This window comes from Strongylocentrotus purpuratus, unplaced genomic scaffold, assembly GCF_000002235.5.
Source record: "Strongylocentrotus purpuratus isolate Spur 01 unplaced genomic scaffold, Spur_5.0 spur5_scaffold_21, whole genome shotgun sequence".
NCBI lineage: Eukaryota > Metazoa > Echinodermata > Echinoidea > Camarodonta > Strongylocentrotidae > Strongylocentrotus > Strongylocentrotus purpuratus.
The window spans coordinates 912,121-932,720 of record NW_022145607.1 but is presented as its reverse complement, the minus strand read 5'-3'; the positions used below and the strand labels follow the sequence as shown (position 1 = coordinate 932,720).

Genomic DNA, 20,600 nt, shown 5'->3' with positions numbered 1-20,600 from the left:
ACATGATTCTATTAAAATTAGCAGTTTGGATACAAAAGGCAATGATGATTAGCAGTTTCCATATTTAGTGCATTTAGAGAGTTGTCTTTCAAACCTTCTTACATACAATACTTGAAGCAGCAATAATGTAATAATCTACAAAAATTCAAATACAGAAGTCCATAGACTGAGGTAAATGAATTTCAACATGTATAATTATAATTAAAATATCATTGATTAATTCAATCTTTGATATAGACTGATAGATCTTTATCACTCAAATTTCAAGGAAATTTCTTTCTGCCCAGCCCTCAGTTTCATCCTATAAGATGGTAGTTGACATTGTTAAAATGTTAGTGTTTATTCATTGATGATTAGTTATCTTTAATTATTTGAAAGTTGACAAGATGATAAATTCATTAGCTTTTTTTAATGTGGTATTCTACAAACATATAATACAAATAATAAATAAATAGTATGTAAATATTCAAGTTTAAACCCATCTCTACTGTCCTCTTTCATTATATGAGGGTGGCATCTTTAAGACGTAGTCCCATGTAGATGTCTTCTGCATTCATCAATGAAGTTGTAGGCTAGTTTTCAGAAGAAAGGGCTGTGATGATAACCCAAGTCTGTTGAATGGAAAATGAAATAAGATACAGTGTATAAGAAAATAAAGAACAACTAATTACATACACCCTGATACCTGCTCTGACAAAAAGAGGAAGGACTAATATTCACTTGGGATTCTAGTGGGCAAACCTAAACTATTTTTCCTACAAGACTAGTTACTGACCACATGTTAGATTATTTCTGATGATCCCATTAAGACAATAGGTCTGATGGAGCTTGGATCAGACAAGTATGAAATAAGTAATACCGGTACATGTACAATGTACTTGTAATGTAAACTCGCGGTCAAAATTGAATAATACTCGGTTAAAGCCAAGACCAGTTATGGTCATGCGATTGAATTGTGAAAGAAACGTTGTGGAATCGATCAGAAAAGGTTGATCATCTAGCATCTAGCATCTGCAAGGTTCTGGAATCATCAAAATGATAAGACATTTGGCCCATTCTTTGTAAAGTTACAAGCACTATACACAGAAATATGTATATGGGACTACCCTATATCTCTCACAGGACCATGAGAGAAACAAATTTACCAAATATATGAATTAGTAGGCGGTTTCCCGGCAAATTTTTTATCATCATGTATTAGTCAAAACATATTCTTTCACATGATTGGTAATGAGAGCTTCCATTTCATTTTTTGAAATTGGGGCGTTACCAATACTGGTCTTTACCTTTAAGTATGGGACATAAAATGACCCAACAACTTGGACCAGTGAATGTGCTGGAAATAATGCTACTGAAGCATACGTAATGTAGACTTATATTTCATCTATTTCGACATTTTATTTTAAATCTAAATCACAATTTTGATATGCAGTCAAGTATTCTTTTACAAGTAACGGACAATGAAAAATATCTTTGTCAGATCTATAACTTTCTGCATGATATGTGTTCTACAATAGTTTATTGGGGGTACCTACATTGTATATTAGCACACTTGCTCGTATGAAGTGTAGTAGGCCCACATCTCTAGATATGATTCTGTCAATATCTGTTCTTTGTTCCTCTCCTGGGTTTGTAATCAGCATGCCTTCATCATCCACCGTAGAGAAGCATCATCCTACATAAGAGAAAACAATGTAGGTACTTCAATTAAAAAGTGATAATAATAGATACATATCAACCATAATACATCCTATAAACAGACTTTCATTAATCTTATTTTGTGTTCTTCTTCATCTTCATTGCTCAATAAGTGAAAGGACCACTTACAAAAAAAAAGTAATGAGGGGTCCTGTGTATACCCTACATGTATGATCATGGAGTGCCTTGAATGTGCATTAGACATTGTTCTTCTACACACAGGACCTCCTGTAAATAAGGACAAATTCCCTTTGTAAACAATTAATCCACTTGGATTATCAAAAAAATCATGCTTCGTAGATTATTTTAAGGTGTAACGTTAAATCTAGATTTAAATTAAATCGGTGATCGGTGAATTAGATTCATGATGACGATCAAATCTCAATTAAAACTTGATTAGAAAGTTTGATCTTGATGCAAATGAGCACCGAAATTCTTTGGGGTGGGCCTGCCGGAACCCGGGGCCCTAACTGGAGTACTAGGGTGAAATGACGGCAAACCGCAGTCAAACTACTTCATGACGATGAAAATCAAAGTGCAATTTCAAGAGCAATATTTTACTAGTCTTTTCCCCAAAAATCTGTTGAGAACTGTCTCCAAATGTAACGAAATTACCGTACGTCACGAAGACTATTGCAGCTTTTTCAAAATTGATGACTAAAGTCACTTAATCTACTCATATTTCAATCAATTACTCACCCATTCTCAATGAACTAACTCTTCTCAGTTTGTGCGAGTGTCGTAGCGTCGTGCATAAATCTGCATAATTAAAGTGACGCAATGAGGTCAAATATATTATCCGGTTTCTTAAACGATACTATCGATAAAATACATATTCATGAGGCTCATATCCAATCAAAAAGCCGCCTCGGGTGCTTATTTTGTCTTCAAATGATCCAAAAGAGGCGGAGCCTAATCCCATTCGTCTGCATGGTTTCCGCGCGTGCTGCTTTCCGTCTAGTAATTATATTTAAACGTCTTTGAATATACCCCTCCGTTCCCCACTGCTAGTGAAAACTAGGGCAATACGGTTTTGTAAATGACCAGCTCAGATGTCTGATACGGGTAATAATGTTTATTCATACATGTAACTGATAGATAATGACAGAGATGATTAGTTTGTTTTTGATTGATCCAATCGTGACTGTAGGCATTGCGGATAAAGAAAATTATAATATTTCCTAGATCATGTTGACCTGTTGACTGAGGGATTAGTGGGTAAATTTGAATGAAGGACTTGGATCATGATCTAAATTCTAACGGAACAAAAGAGAAGAAGTCAACGCAAAGCATAGCATCCCCTCGCCGGGTACAATTTCCTTAATTGAGCAATTTTTGCATATTTAATTGTCTGTGACCTTTGAGCTTTGACGTGTTTACTCAACAACATTTCTTACGTTATTGGATTAAAAAAAACATTTTCGCGTATATCTAAGTAGGCATTTTTGCATATTTAATGAGCTATGACCTTTGTCCTTTGACCTACATACTCCGAAATTAAACATAGGCTGTAGTTTAATACCATGTGCCTTCATATCAAATTTCATTAAAATCCGTTAATTATTATTAAATTTATCAAACAGAAACCAGATTTTTTTTTACGGAAGGACAGAAGGAAGGACGTGCGTCAGCTTTACTACATGTATGAAGGGGTGACCAAAGTTCGCGTAGATTTTAGAACAAATTAGAAAATGTGATATTCGATCCATGTTTTCTCATATTCTACACAAATTTATTTATTTTAATTACTACCAAATGGACAGCAAAGTATTTTACTACCAATTGGTTCAACTACAACATTTATCGTCGAAGGATTTCGGAGATATCGCGATCTAAAAATTCGATGTCCGATCGTGCATGCGCGCTGCATCTAAAAAAGTCATAAAAACAACGAGACCTAAGTTCACGCACGGGGGTTTACAGCTGATTTATACAAAAATACTATCCATCAAAAATAAGGTAATTTCATAATTTGCAAGGCAAAATATCATACAACCAGACGGTACCACTTATTACTTACAATTTTGAGGATATCTGCTCTCAAAATGAAGATTTCCAGACCCTTATCGGTAAGTTGGTAATTTTTCGGAACGGACGCAAATAACTGCAAAATGTGCCGATCTTTTGTCAATATTTTCACAATTTCGCACCCAATTCCAAAGAAAATTTCGTTTCTGGGTAATTTTATGATCCTCTTTCCATTGGTGATATCAGATTTTCGAAATCTTACCGATTTTTTGAGAAAGCGAACTTTGGTCACGCGCGAACTTTGGTCACACAGCCATATATCGCCTCCGACTTCGTCGACGAAGGGTTTAATAATACAAGAAGGCATAACTGTCACAAACCAGTGCTCAACTGCACTACTCTACATAGAAAATGTGTGCTTTTAATCAGGGGAAATCAGAACAACCTGATTATGTTATCGAATACATCATTGTGATGGATCAAAGATTGTAAGAGAAGAGGGGATTTTTCATCCCGCGGTCATAATTATTATGATCCGGTAATTTTACTGATCGTACTACATCTAAACGTCGGAATGAATGAGGGGTGGCGGAGGAGGAGGGGGGGGGGGTGGACGATCCACATATTGGATGTCAAATCTGTTATAATAGAACTTACATTGTATTGGATAAACAATTGCTGACATAACACTACTTAAAAATAATTTTTAACATTACATCATTCTTGAGTTGCCATCCTCATTATTTTACAAAAGCTATACGTTATTCTGAAATTAGATTTAGGAAAAAATGTTGAAAAAATAATTGTACATAACAGAAAAGTGTGAAATAAAATGTATATGGAACACTTTGCAGTTTCCAAAGGATTGCAGAAATAATACAAACGGGAACGAAGAGATTCGATTTTTCATTTTGTAGGTTTTTAAATTAAACTATTTAGTCTCATCAGTATTCACAATTGAAATAGCTGTCTTTCCATCAGTAATTCCGCAGCACTTCGAATCGTCATATGAAATGAAAAAATGGTAAATATTATTCACTATCAATCATATAACACCCACTTACTGAAGCGATTAACTTTTCCTACCTGCTTCTCCTTAAAGTTGTTCCAATAGGGAGAGAAAATTGTACACTTTCGATTGACTATATAGGAAAGAGTGCACCAACAGTATACGAAAAACATGAAGTGATTTGCTAAGAGTCCAACAAAATATGATCAAATCAATACCTTTGCGGATAATGCCATCGATGACGATGTTGAGTAGAAGTCATCGTGATACTGACCGCAGAGTGTCAGGTCCTTCAGATGAGTCATCTTACATATGAACTGAGCGACATCGCGTGATGCAGAGGGACGTCCACTGAGATCATGAGAGTAGATCCCAAGAGTCTCAATCTGTCATGATAGCAACATTATGTTAAATGAATACTAATAACAAACAAATAAAACTATATTCGAGAATCAACAATTCATTAAATATTATATTAACATCGTTGCCGTATAGTAACATTGTGTTAGATAAACTCCTAACACAATATCATTTATTTTGTGTATGATATACAAATCTTGACACCTGAAATTAGTATCACTTTCAATAGTTCTTGGCTTCTTTTGAGACCGATTCAATGGTGTTTATTCATACATGTAACTGATAGATAATGAGAGATGATTAGTTTGTTTTTGATTGATCCCATCGAAACTGTAGGCATTGCGGATAAAGTAAATTATAATATTTTCTAGATCATGTTGACCTGTTGACTGAGGGAGTAGTGGGTAAATATGAATGAAGGACTTGGCTCCTGATCTAAATTCTAACGGAACAAAGAGAAGAAGTCAACGCAAAGCGTAGCATCCCCTCGCCGGGTACACTTTCCTTAATAATTGAGCAATGTTTGCATATTTAATGGTCTGTGACCTTTGAGCTTTGACGTGTTTACTCAACAACATTACTTACGTTATTGGATTAAACAAAACATTTTCGCGTATATCTAAGTAGGCATTTTTGCATATTTAATGAGCTATGACCTTTGTCCTTTGACCTACATACTCCGAAATTAAACATACATGTAGGCTGTATTTTAATACCATGTGCCTTCATATTAAATTTCATTAAAATCCGTTAATTATTATTAAAGTTATCAAACAGAAACCAGATTTTTTTTACGGAAGGACAGAAGGAAGGACGTGCGTCAGCTTTACTACATGTATATCGCCTCCGACTTCGTCGACGAAGGGTTTAATAATACAAGAAGGCATAACGGTCACAAACCAGTGCTCAACTACACTACTTTACATGGAAAATGTGTGTATTTAATAGGGGAAATCAGAACAACCTGATTATGTTATCGAATACATCATAGTGATGGATCAATGATTGTAAGAGAAGAGGGGATTTTTCATCCCGCGGTCATAGTTATTATGATCCGGTAATTTTACTGATCCTATTACATTTAAACGTCGGAATGAATGAGGGGTGGCGGAGGAGGAGGGGGGGGGGGGTGGACGATCCACATATTGGATGTCAAGTCGTAATCTGTTATAATAGTTACATTGTATTGGATAAACAATTGCTGACATTACACTTCTTAAAAATAATTTTAAACATTACATCATGCTTCAGTTGCCATCGTCATTATTTTATAAAAGCAATACGTTTTTCTGCAATTTGATTTAGAACAAAATATTGAAAAATAATTGTGCATAACAGAAAAGTGTGAAATAAAATGTACATGAAACACTTTGCATTTTCCAAAGGGTTTCAGATATAATACAAACGGGGACAAAGAGATTTGACTTTTCATTTTTGTAGGTTTTTAAATTTAACTATTTAGTCTCATCAGTATTCACAATTGATATAACTGTCTTTCCATCAGTATTTCCGTAGCACTTCGAATTGTCATATGAAATGAAAAATATGGTCAATATTATTCACTATCAATCATATAATCTTCATTCTGTTTTTGTATTATGACAGCAATTCACTTTTCGCATCCACTTCATGAACGGATCATCTTTTCTTACCTGCTTCCTCTTAATGGTGTACCAATAGGGAGAGTAAAATTGTATACTTGCGTTTCACTATGTAGGAAAGAGTACATCTCAGTATAACAAAATTATGTAGTGATTTGCTAAGAGTCCAAACAATGCCTCCTATTCATCCAAGCGTGGACACATACCACACAAGAATGATACCAAATGAATTGGGATGAAACACTCTTTCATGAAATGTATAATAATTTACTGGTCATAGATGATTTTTTAAATAATTAGCAATTTTCTAAGTGTAAACTTTTTTTGGCCTCACACGGTATAGGAAAGAATGCACCTCCAGTATAACAAAAACATGTAGTGATTTGCTAAGAGTCTAACAAAATATGATCAAATCAATACCTTTGCAGATGATGCCATCGATGACGATGTTGAGTAGAGGTCATCGTGATACTGACCCTTGAGTGTCAGGTCCTTTAGATGAGTCATCTTCCAGATGAACTGAGCGAGATCACGTGATGCTGAGGGACGGTCATTGAGATCATCAGAGCGGATGTCAAGAGTCTCAATCTGTTATGATAGCAACATTATGTTGAATTATTACTAATAACAACCAAATAATAATCTTTTCAAGAAACAACAATTTGTTTTAATTTATATCGATGCCACAATGAAAAACTCTTAACACAATACACGTGGCTACGTGCCTGCCAGTGGGCAGAGCCCCGGAAGCTCTTGGGTTTCAGGTATTTTATTACGGTCAGATGAGCATCCAGGGGACTACCTTTGGGCCCTTGGTGGGGTCCGGGAGCGGAGCTCTCGTGAACTCTGGGGTTTTAGGCATTTAATTAAGGTCAGATGAGCATATTTTGATACCTCATTTGTGACATTGGCAGGTCACTTATTTTTTCTCTCTCTCTTTCTTTCTTTTTCTCTGTAACATACTTTGTCAAAAAGTGACGGGGGCTCGAGCCCCCGATCCCAGCCGTTTTGCACACCATGACATAATGGCTTCTAAATAAGCATATTTTTCGCCCGACTGTAAATTTGGGAATTTCTAATTTTTCAACAAACGCATAAAAAGGTATGACTTACAAAAACCGGGAAATCATGTCATTTCAGCAACATTTTTAAATCACTGGTATCGAATAAGAAATACCCCCCCCCCTCCCCCCTATCAGTACGCCAGCGTTCAGGGGCTCATGTCTTCTCACCTCTATAACAAAAAACAGACCCTCCCGCTTCCGGCGCCTATGACCAAAAGGGTACATAAATAATACAAACAGGGACGGACTGATTCGGTTCATCATTAGTGAAGTTCTGTAAATTAAACTATTTTGTCTCATCAGTATTCACAATTGAAATAGCTGTCTCTCCATCAGTAATTCCGTAGCATTTCGAATTGACATATGAAATTTGAAATATGGTTTATATCATGCACATTTAATCTCATAATCTTCACATGTTTTTGTATTATGACGGAAATTCACTTTTAGGATCCACTTCCTGAAACGATCTACTTTTGCTACCTGCTTCTCCTTCACGGTGTTCCAATGGAGAGAGTAAAATTGTACACTTGCGTTTGACTATACAGTGCATCCCAGAAAAAACGAAACCGAGAATTATCGATGTTTTATCGTAACTTAATCACAATTATAATTGATAAATGACACATATATATGTAAAGCTTAGATCCTCCTCTTTCATTTTGTGCAACTCGTATAATCCATATTTCACGCATGAGTGATTAAAATGAATTTGAAGAGAGGAAAACAAAAAGTCATTTGGCGGACGGTATCTGAATTTCAAAGAGAAAATAACATTTCTAGACAGTTGAGTTTCTGCCCTTTCATAAGACATCTTAGTCCGGAAAAATGAGCTTGGAATAAAAAAAAAAGTTATGTTTGTTTAAAGCAGTGCTTGCATTTCCATAATTTTATTAAACGAATTTGTTTTCACTGACTGTCTGCTGTAGCAACAAACAGAATTAACAAAAGACTTAACTCTGTTTCGTTGACTAACGGCCGTAGATGAAAGACTTCATGCAAGACTTCATTCATGATGAAAATTAAAATGTTGATAAACTATTTATATAAAAAGCGATGATTATGAAATAATTCAGAAAAAAGTATCAATTTTTTCAAAGTTCATGAAAGATTTTGTGAAATGCCATGCACGCAATATGATCCAAATCAAATCACATAGCCTGGTCAAAGGCATGGGAAAATCAAAGTTTTGGAGATAAAAAGGGACACGAATGGGATAAACATTATGTTAGGCAATTGTTAAATAGTGAGGCAATGACGTCACAAACTGATAACCAAATTGGCAATTTGCGTAGTGATTTTCTAAGTTCCGTAGTTTTTAAAAATTCATAATTTCCTTATTAGTTTTCCGACTTTACTCAATTTGTTTTGGCTCTGTTTTGCTTATGTTTTTCTGCATCTATTAAAAGCAAATTATTTTTTTGGAACGGGCTTATCTTTTAAACTAGGGAAGAATTTGGGAGTTAAGATTACTGATTAGAGTGATCAAAAATGAAGAAAATAATTGATTTGGCAACCCCCTGGCTTAAATCATAAAATGTAACATCAAACATAAATAGTTTAAAGATACTAAGTCCCTTTTGCAGCCAACATCAAATTCTGTAGAACTTTGCAGGAATTATGAATATGTCGTGTTTGTCCCATCTGTGAAATTTAAACATCAAAACGAAGACGCCGCCATGAACGGACGTGCACGATTTTAGCTCTGATTGTTATCAGATTTTGTGTAGAAATACAGCAGTAAAATAAATTTACTCATCGTTGCCTTTATCTGTGGTCTTTGTGGATATATTTGCATTCTTACCAGGATATTGAATCTTCTTCAGAGATATTTGGTTGGTAATCAGTGTTCGACCTTGTGATATATATATATGCCTTGTGAAAAGCCCATCATGACGAGGAGCAAACGCGGTGCCGATGATCTCGCGAGAGACAATACAAATGTACGAGAAGAAGTACAGAAAGCTCTTGAGGCAAGCGAAATCATTGATATGCTTGTAAGTAAAATAAAAACTCTTCTCATTGAGGAACTAACCACCGTTATTACTCAAAAAATCGGTGAAAACTTAAGAGAGACTTTTGAGTTTGAGTTGACGACGAGAGATGAGAGGATTACAAGAATGGAAAAGGAAATTGAACAAATGAGAGAGCAACAAGATGAAGCAGAACAATATTCGAGGAGGAATTGCCTTGTTTTTCATGGTCTGAAAGAGAATGAAGATGAAAATACAAATGAAATTGTGAAAGGAGTCTGTGAGAAAAGTCTTAGCATAAATCTACAAAATGGCGACATCGACAGGACGCATCGACTCGGCGCGAAAAGGGGCAGGTCACGTGGTATAATCATACGGTTCACCAACTATGACGCCAGAAACCGTGTGTATCAATCCCGGAAACTACTGAGAGATCTACCAGGAATTCCCATCTTCATTCAGGAGAGTTTGACCCGGTCAAGATCTGAACTTTTCAAGGAAATCAAGTCAAATCACAAAAGCAAATTCAAAAGCATCTGGGCCCAAGATGGACGCATACGTGTATTAACCAACGGAGGTCATCGCCTTACTTTGACAAAGAAGTCTCATATAGTCAAACTTCAGTCTGCGGATTAACGTTACAATTGGTACAAATAAAGCCATGAAGATTCCGTGACGCAGCCCCTGGAAGAGACGTGAACACAAATTGGTTGCTTTTATTCATGTTCATGTTACTGTAATTGTCTGTTTTCTGCCTTTGGGGCTTTCGAGAATGAAATCACTGATAACTTAATGTGGAATTCAGTGATTACAGCTTATTGACTTGACGGATTAACGTTACAATTAGTGCTTGCAAGATTCCTTGACTTAGTGCCTGTCTATAGACGTGAACACTAATTGGTTGCTCTCTATTCATTATGTACATGGTTATATATGTTGCTTTAATTGTACCTTTTCTGCTTTTTAAGCTTTTCAGCTCATTGGCTTATTTTTTTAACCCTTGGGTCATTGCAAGTGAAGTCAAGTGAACTTTGAAAGTATCTAACACTGTATATCCATTGTTGTTGTATTGAATGACCGTGTCAATCGAATGTGACCCATTAACGCTTTCAAGTTGAGTAAGCAATTTACATAGAATATAAACTCCGCTGTATTTACTACACTTCTGATCTTTTCGATTTATTTTCAAAACAAGCTTCTTATTGACGTATGTTACATGATTTAGTTTTATTGAGTAGTATTCTATTCTATATGCATGTGTTGATGCATTTTTGTATTCAATCTTTTATTTATTCTTGAATTTACTGTTTAAATTGTATTTAATTTTGTGTTGTTTTGTTTTAGTTATTATCAAGTTGTTTTGAATTAGTTTTATAGGTTAATGGTAAAGCTGTTCCCTTGTGTTAGTTGTTTCAAAACTGTAAACAATAACCAAAGGGCATTACAATGTACAAATTGCAATAAATGGGTCCACATACGTTGTACTGATATCGGTATTAAATCATATGATGATCCAACCCAACATTTCTTTAATTGGCAATGTTCGAAATGTCTTTTTAGATACTTACCCTTTCCTGATCTTAACTATGATTTTATAATTGATGATCAAGGTGATACGAATAACTGTAATCCAAAACGTTTGATGGAAACAACAAATCTTTCACATATTGATTGTTTGAAAAGCAAAGGCCTCAAATTTGCACATCTAAATATTCGTAGCCTTCTCCGTAATATAGATGAAATCAATTCATTTTTACAGAGTAATGAAATTCATATTCTAGCATTAAATGAAACTTTTTTGGATGAATCTATTTTCGACAGTGAACTTAATATCGATCATTTTAACCTTATTCGTAAAGATAGAAACAGACACGGTGGTGGAGTGGCCGTGTATATACATAGTTCGTTGTCTTAGTCCGGCAGCCATCTCGATATACCTTGTTTTAGGGTCTATAGTTTTTTTTTCTTCGGATTATAGTTCCTTAGACCATCAATTTGAAGAATTCGATTGCTGACACTCTGTCAGCATTGAGCAATTTGAGATATGTGACGTCATACAAAATGGCCGCCAAAATCCCCCTTTTAACCAAAATTAATGATATAAAAAGTTTTAACAGCATTTTACTACATTAAATGGCAGTCAAATATTTTGATTTTTTTCTAGAATCATCACTAAATAAAAATTGCGATGCTGTATGATCACAAATGATATGCAAATTTGCATAATTCGGAATGGCGCCCTCTATAGACACATTAACTTGCATAGGTCAAAATGATGGCCAAATACCAATTTCTAACATGAGATTATCATATGTCATGAGTCAGATGCACTGGATACAGTGAGTAAAGATTGTGCTGCACATTTATTTTTATTTTGTAATTTGATACTCGAAGAAAACACGGTTGAATTTTATGCTCTCTGTCCCATAGATATGAGGTGGCATATGGTGATAAATGCCCATTTTCAGTGACAGCGGTAAGAAACTAGATTTGTATTCTAAGGTACTAGATTCTTTTAAATTAACCTAAAAATTACGAACTACCACTACGATACAGGACTATATCCGTTTATAAGTTTGCTTCAAAATCTTGAAATTTGTTTAAAAGCCCTCTAAAGTGTTGGGAACCCTAAAATATTCCATGTGGAAGAGGGTGTCATTTAACACTTAATTCTGCAAAGTAAGGTCGTGACTGTAATGCGTGCTTCCACACGCATGTTTGCAAATGAGTTCTCTTAACATTTTCTACAAACGCTTCAGTAGTTAGAGGTAGTGAGGCAAGGTTTGGGGGTATTTGGAGCTCCTAGTCTTCGGACCCTTGATGGCCACACGTTGATACGAGCCTCTGACATTCAGTTGGTTGTTGACTGTCCATAACATGAAGCAAAGCATTGAGTAGGTTGAGTTGAGTGATGACATATGACCATGCTGCATCAACATTGCCAACTCAGTCCTAAGGGAGTCGAATCTTCTGCTTCATCACTTTCAGCATTGTACCCTATCCAATGCCAAAGTATGCCCCAAGAGTGTCGCATCCCGTCAACGCATGTCCTGCCAACATCGATGGAATGATATCTCCTAACTTGTCTACATTGGCAGGAACATCAATAACAGTTCGATTTGTGAAGGGGCGTCTCCATGGTCATTGGCGTTTTATAAGTCCGTCATGTAGATAATGATGCAAAAGTAGTACGTAGACGTCTGTGTCATCCACTAGGACCCTAACATACATCTTCTCATTAGCATCAATTCCAATCGCTTGCTGTTCTTTGATGTTGCCTGCTTCATCATAACTATGTTGTGGACAGACCTTTTCTTGGCATGACATCACTGCCTGGAATCACTTCAACAAGAACCTCATCTTGACGGTAAAGGCCTGCTTGTGCTTTTGCCTATTTCTGAGCACCCAATCATCCTGCAGACTCGCGCATATAATTATGATGTCGATCAACTGTAGTTTGTTGTCATGAAAAGATAGTGAAGTTAGCAACACTAACGACACATTTTAACAATTTCTCTCCCTAGTTTTATTGATCTTTCCAAAGCTTTTGACTGCGTACAACATAAACGCCTATGGAAAATTATGAGCTAGATGGGCTTTCCAGCACATATAATTCAACTCATCCAGTCGCTCTACCAATACCAAGAAGCAACAGTAAGAGCAGAGAATGGCGACACCGAAAGGTTCACTATTGGTCAAGTTGTCCGTCTAGGCTGCAACCTACCACCATAAATTTTCAACATCTATGCTGAATTCATCATGAGAAAGGCATTTTATGGTCAAGTTTCTGTTGGTGGACGAACGATCACCAACCTAAGATACGCCGACAATACAACACTCTCTGGCGTATTAATGGGGAAGGGGATGGGGGGAGGATGGGGACAGTTGAACCCCAAACAAAATTCAAACTGTTTTTTTTTTTATATATTCGATACCAGTGATTTACAAATGTTGCTGAAATGACATGATTTTCCTGGGTTTTTTCTCACTTTTTAGTAAATTATTATTTGTTAAGCGTATGTTGAAAAATGACAAATCCTAAATCCACAGTCAAGCAAAAAATATGCTTATTTAAAAGCCTACATGTCAGGGTCCGCAGAACAGCGGGGCTCAGGGGACTCGAGCCCCCCTCACTTTTTGTATAAAGTATGTTAAAGAGAACTAGAAAGAAAGAAAGAAAGTGACCCGAGGTGAAATGAGGTATCAAAATATGTTCATCTTACAGTTAATAAATGCCTGAAACCCTTGAGCTTCCGGGGGCTGTGCCTTTTGAACACCACGCCAATTTGCGCTCCTCTCTTCCTGATCGTAAATACTTCACCCCCCCCCCCCCATCCCGCTTTTAAAAAAAGTTCCGCGGGGCCTGCAAGTAACATGTATGAGTGGTGGTGATGCAGATTGTTTTTCTGCCCCTGTAAGTGTTTTTGCTCAGTATGCCACTGACAACACTTATAACAAGAACATCAGAAGAACTACTAGAACTCCTTAAAAAAGAGTGAAGGATGTAAGTGAATAATTTGGACCCTACCTCAATGTGAAAAAGACCAAGATCATGATTGGTGGAAATTAACTACATGCAACAGAGCATGGTGGTTGATGGAGAAGAAGTTGATCTAGTGGACAAGTTTATATAATGTTCTTGGGTCAATGATTGTCAAGGAGGGTGGAAGCTCGGCAATATCTGCCTTTGAAATGTGGTGTTACTTGGGATATCACGAAGAGATTACAACACCAATGTACACAATTAATGTCCATCATCGGAGATCAACCGCCACTTGCTACCATGATTGACAAGTACAAGCTACAATAGTTTGGTCATGTTAGCAGAAGATCAGGAGACAACCTTGACAAATTATCATTCAAGGTACCTTTGAAGAAACACGTAACAAAGGAAGACTCAAGCTCAGATGGACCGACGACCTTAGGGAAATCACTAGCCACCCTCTATATACTAAAGACACTCTACCTGATTGCAGGAGACAGATGCCAATCAAAAGGTCTCATCAAACGGGTCACAAGGGTGAGCCATGATCTATATGACAACGACGACGACGAACAGTAAGAGATAGTTTCTTGGAGGGCAGCAGTGACGCGGGACTCAGTTGGAAGACTCTCGACCCGTTATGACCTCTAAATACTCTCGGATCTGTCAAACACCAAGCAAACATCATCAGATTTTCATCCACAGCAGAGCACAACCATCAATGACTGTACAAGGTTGTTCCAGTGTCTCATGCCTGGCTGACATCTCAACTTTTGTCAAATTCTATAAGTCCGTCTTTGACATGGGAGTGCTCGTTTCCAGAATCATCAAAAAGTGCTGTTGGGACTGGTGAAAGCTCTTATGACAAAATGTCCTTGACATTGACCTCTCTTGAACTTGTCTGCAGTCCTATTACTCTGGAGTAGATCAAATTTTCATAGACTTTCGTACCCCAACATTGACTTCTTCATGGCTGCCACGGTTTGAACATTCTTGGAAATTGTGACATAGAATCCACCAGGTAATTTCTTTTGAAAATCATGTATCTGTCTAGTATAGATGTCAACTGCTTTATCCACATTCACTGACGTTGGAGCAATGCTGGTCTAAATAAAGCCTATTAATTGAATAATAATGTGTGCCGTAAAACCACTTCTCACCGATTTGTTGAAAAATAAATTCTTTCATAGCCATTTTTTTTTCTTGACATATGTAGGGTAGGTGTAGGGAATTGGAGACCACCAAGCTTGAACCCGTCACTGTCTGTCCGTGTTGGCCCCAATATTGATATAGCGACATATGTGGCCTTCAACAACACTACTGCATATATCCAATTCATTTCGAAGACTACAGTGCGTTCTCTCTACGAGAAAATTGGCAAAATTGACCAAGATAAGCAATTTTGATCATAAAATTTTGCTCTGATATAAAAACACAATTTTCACTGAATGTTGTGGTGTATGCAGATATTTAGGGGTGAAAAAATAGTTTTAAAAGGAAGTTTATGAAATGTGCCAACCATCACAGAAAGCTTATGGCCACTGTGTGTTGTGAATGGGTGTTGCAATTCACATTATGAATGGTGTCTGATCAGAAATGTGTGTAGGTAATGGGGGACACCAGGTCCAAGATGGGGGCCTACTTCTCCCCAGTTGTCCATTTCATGTTGAAAGGCGCTATCATGAAACATATTTGGTTGTACGTGTCACCATTCTAATTTGAATGCATTTAATTTTAAGAAGTTGTTTCTATGCTGTGAGTTTGATAAATGTAAAAGTCATATTGCCAGAACATTATTCTGAAAGTATTTTAACATATTTGAGAGCACCTTTACTACTGTAAACAAAAAACTACAGAAATATTTTGGGCCCCATTGTTTTAAAATCGTTTCAAAATTACAGTAAGTTCATTAGCTGCATGTATATCATTCAAAAAGTGTTTGAACTAACTATAACAATCCCATTTTCATTCAAATTGTATTTAAAATGTCTTGATTTGTAACTGTCCCTTATTACCTACACATGTAGGTAATGAGAGACCTTTGGTGATGACGTCATTAATCATTGTTATCTTATTAATCAGTTACATCATCACCACAATTTCTTTACCAAATAAAGAGAAAAAATACTAAAGAGAATACAAAAATGTCTGTATGTGTAACATTGTTCATGTTTATGTAAATTATGCAAATGTGCTTAAGGGTCTTCCATTCCCCACACCTACCCTATCTAAATTTGTACCAAACACGATGAAAGATTAATGCAGCACAACTGCGATTGTTTCCCCCCAAAAGCATTTAATATGATTTCAACGTGACATAGATTTAAGAAATTGGCATTTGGCTGGCACACATATTTTATTCAAATTAATATGTTTATAGAGGGCGCTATTTCAAAATATGCAAATAAGCTGGTCATCTCTGGCCATGCAACACCACGAAACATATTTTTAGTGATGGTCCTAGAGAGATACAGACATTTGGCTGCCAAAAATTGTAGAAAAAAATCCTTATTATATATTTATTATTCATTTTTAAAGGAAAATCATGTACTTTGGCGGCCATTTTGTATGACGTCATATATCTTAAATTGCTCAAGGCTGACAGAGTGTCAGCAATCGGATTCTTGAAATAGAAGGTCTAAGCAATCAAAATCCATTGAAAAAAAAACTATAGACCATAAAACAAGGTTAGGCCAATAATCTGGATTTGGCTGCCGGACTATCTTTTGAAGTTATAAAATATGATGTATCAAATTCCTTAGAAATTATACCACTTTTGATTCGACCGAAATTTTCAAATCCAATAATATTTCTTACTTGGTATAGACCGCCAAATAGCAATGTTCAATTATTTCAACAGTATGATGATTTATTATCATTCCTTGATAGTTTTAATTACTCTATTATTGTTATGGGGGACACACATTGTGATTTATTAAAAATAACAGGGTCCTCTGATTTAAAACGTCTGGATGAAACGCATAACCTATATTCACTGCAACAGATTAACAAAACTTATTATACTAGGATTACAGCCAACTCAATGACACTCATTGACCATATGTTAACAAACTCAACTGAGAAAATAAATACACACGGTGTTATTCATGTTGGAATGAGTGATCATTCTTTGAGTTATTTAATATGGAAGTCGAAAAATGAAAGTTCCTCCCGACTAATTAATTATCGAAAATTATCTGGTATTAATATAGAATCCTATTTAGAAGATTTAGGTAATCAGCCATGGCATGAAATCCTTGATTGTACCTGTATCAGTGAAGCAGTCAATAAATGGGAAAGTTTTCTTATGAATGTTGTTAATCTCCATATGCCTATCAGAAGCAAGAAAATTAGGAATAAGAAGTCCCCATGGATGAATTCGGATATTTTCAAATTGATCAGAGAAAGGGATAAATTAAAACAAAAAGCTTGGAAAAATAAAGATGAGAAAAAGATGAAAGAATACAGAAAATTAAGAAACAAAGTGACTTTTGAAATTAGGAAAAGAAAGAAGGAATATTACTCAGAACAATTATTAAAATTCAAAGTAAATGCTGGTAGCACCTGAAAGGTGTTAAAATCATTATTACCTTGTAAAAATAGTAACAAAAATATATTTCAAACCGATAAAGAAAAATTGTTTGAAAAAAGTGAACATTTTAATGAATACTTTGCCAACGTTGGAAAACTTTTAGCATCTACAATTCCAATCACACATAGATCTGTTCTTGATCAAGTGTGTCATAATGTATTTGATTTTAATTTTGGAGTAATATCAGAAGAAAACGTTTTTAAAGAAATTAAACTATTAAAAAATAAATCTTCATGTGGAATTGACGGAATCTCAGCACAGCTATTGAAGTTGTCGGCTCCTGTTATAATTCCATCTCTAACATATTTGTTTAATAAATCACTGCTAGATTGTGTTTATCCTATTCAATTTAAAACTGCTAAAGTGATACCATTATTTAAATCAGGAAACAAAGATGATCCTTCGAATTTTAGACCCATATCCATTTTGCCTTCCGTCTCAAAAATTCTGGAAAGACTAGTATGCAATCAATTGAAATCGTATATGAAAGAAAACAATGTACTCTGCGCCGAGCAATCGGGTTTCAGGCAAAAGCATTCGACTGTAACATCTTTATTGAAAGTCACCGATGATTGGTTGCAAGCATTGGATGGAGGCCTTTATACTGGTGCTGTGTTTATCGATCTGAAAAAGGCGTTTGACACTGTGGACGTACAAATACTTGCTAAAAAACTTTCCAGCATTGGTGTTTCGACGGACACATTACCTTGGTTCGAAAGTTACTTGTATAGCCGTAAGATGTGTACCTGTATTGATTCTGCTACATCAAATATTTTAGATATAGATTATGGAATTCCTCAAGGGTCCATACTTGGCCCTATTTTATTTACTATTTATATCAATGATCTGGTAAAACAAGTTCACAATTGTAAATTGCATCTATATGCAGATGATACTGTGCTTTATTTTTCTCATAAAAATGTTGATACTGTTGAAAAAAATATTAATTTCGATTTACGTAAAATTCATACCTGGCTTTGCTGTAATAAACTCAGTCTTAACGTTGACAAAACCATTTGTATGTTATTTGGAACTGGTACAATGCTATCGAAATGTAATATCTTAAATGTAAATATATGTGGTAAACGTATTGTTCAAAGTAATACTGTGAAATATCTTGGAATGCATCTTGATACCAAGTTAAAATGGGATATTCATATTGACGAAATGTGTAGAAAAATAAGTAAAGTTGTAAGTTTTTTAGCTCGTCTTCGACATTTTATTTCGGAATCCTATCTGAAGATGGTATATAATTCAATTATTCTTCCACTTTTCGATTATGCAGATATTGTTTATGATTCGGCGAGCAAGAAACACACTGACCGCCTCCAAAAGTTACAAAACAGAGCCGGTCGTATCATTTTGAAAATTAATCCTTATAACCATGTTTCAAATAACGATATTCATGTTAAATTAGAGTGGAAATCTCTCCATTCGAGACGTAAGTTGCATTTAAATATAATGGTCTATAAATCCCTGAACAATTTGGCTCCTCCTTATTTAGAAGAGTCTTTCAAATACTGTAACTATCCATATTCTCTACGATCACAAGGAAATATTAAACTCCCCAAACCAAAAAGTGAATGCTGCCGTAAAATGTTTGTGTATAAAGGATCACGTGAGTACAATGCCCTACCGTTAGGTATTAAGCTATCCAACAATTTAAAAACTTTTTGCAAATATCTAAATTTAAGAAATCAGTTTTGCTCTGACCTGTAATGGAACATGCTTGGGATGGGGGGGGGGTGTTTATGCTTCTTTGATATGTTTTAGGTTTTATATGTATTTAAGTTATATTATTGTATGTTGTATTGTTGTATAATAACTGTTTATATCTTAATTCCTGGACCCCAAGGAAGAACAGCTTTGTTATATTAACAAAGCTGAATGGGCTATCCAGCCATTCACTATATTATTGATTTTTACTATGTTCATGCATTTTCTTTGTATTGTTTTTAATATTGTGATGGAAAATAAATACCAATACCAATACCAAACATTAGCAGTGTCATAGTATTCAAATTATACAAGGAAATCCGTTTACCTTCTAGACTTCACTGTCAGACACTATTGAGTGACTGACTGACCTCTTTTTTTCTTTGGTAATAACATACCTAAAATGAGCTTTAACAGGAACATGGGCATTTCTCTACATCAATAACCCACTACTTGTAATGGCCATAATTAGACTGATTGAATCTTCGTGCAGCACAACACGTACGACCATTCGGTAAAAGGGTCTGAAAATCAGACTATTGCCTAGGTGATTGCAATTACATTAGTCGATTCGACAACTACTGATCGTTATTTTCCACGAAAAGCCATTTTCAAGCCGTTTCGGTTTGAGGGAAGTTCTAAATTAGTATTGTCTTTCAAATGCCGTTGGAATTTAACCTTTTCATTTTTTTTTAAATTTAATATTCTCTCTTTTTTTGTACTAAAAATAAATTCAAGATGTTTGAAATTAATGTACTTTTCTAAAAACCAAATCTCTGTTTCACAGTATTCTCCTACGTCATTTCGATCTTATGACACCAGGAAAACTATTATCCTGACTGAATATGGCATCCATTTTTTTAAAAGAATAATGTACCAAATAAACGACAACGTGGATGATACAAAGATTTATACTGACCTTGGAATCGCCTGCTTTATTCGCAAGCACCGAGTAGAAAACATCATGCATAGTACCAGTAACTTGAGTAAGACCGATCGTAACAGATCTCAGTGATCGTGATGAGCACATGAATTCAGCCAGGTCCTCTGAAGCCGTCCGTCCACATGGCTTCTCAATACTCAGGTCATCCTGCAATGAACATGTACACAAATAATATTGTGAGGCTAGAAACATG

At 35.6% G+C, this 20,600-nt stretch overlaps 1 long non-coding RNA gene across 1 annotated transcript; it reads right to left on the bottom strand.

Annotated features, from left to right (window-relative positions):
* Positions 1-548: 548 nt before the first annotated feature.
* LOC115928306 lies at positions 549-1,705 on the bottom strand. The gene is made up of 2 exons (XR_004066007.1): positions 1,536-1,705; positions 549-611 (listed from the first exon to the last, which is right to left on the bottom strand). It is a non-coding gene; the product is annotated as an uncharacterized LOC115928306 (long non-coding RNA).
* Between the last annotated feature and the right edge of the window lie 18,895 nt (positions 1,706-20,600).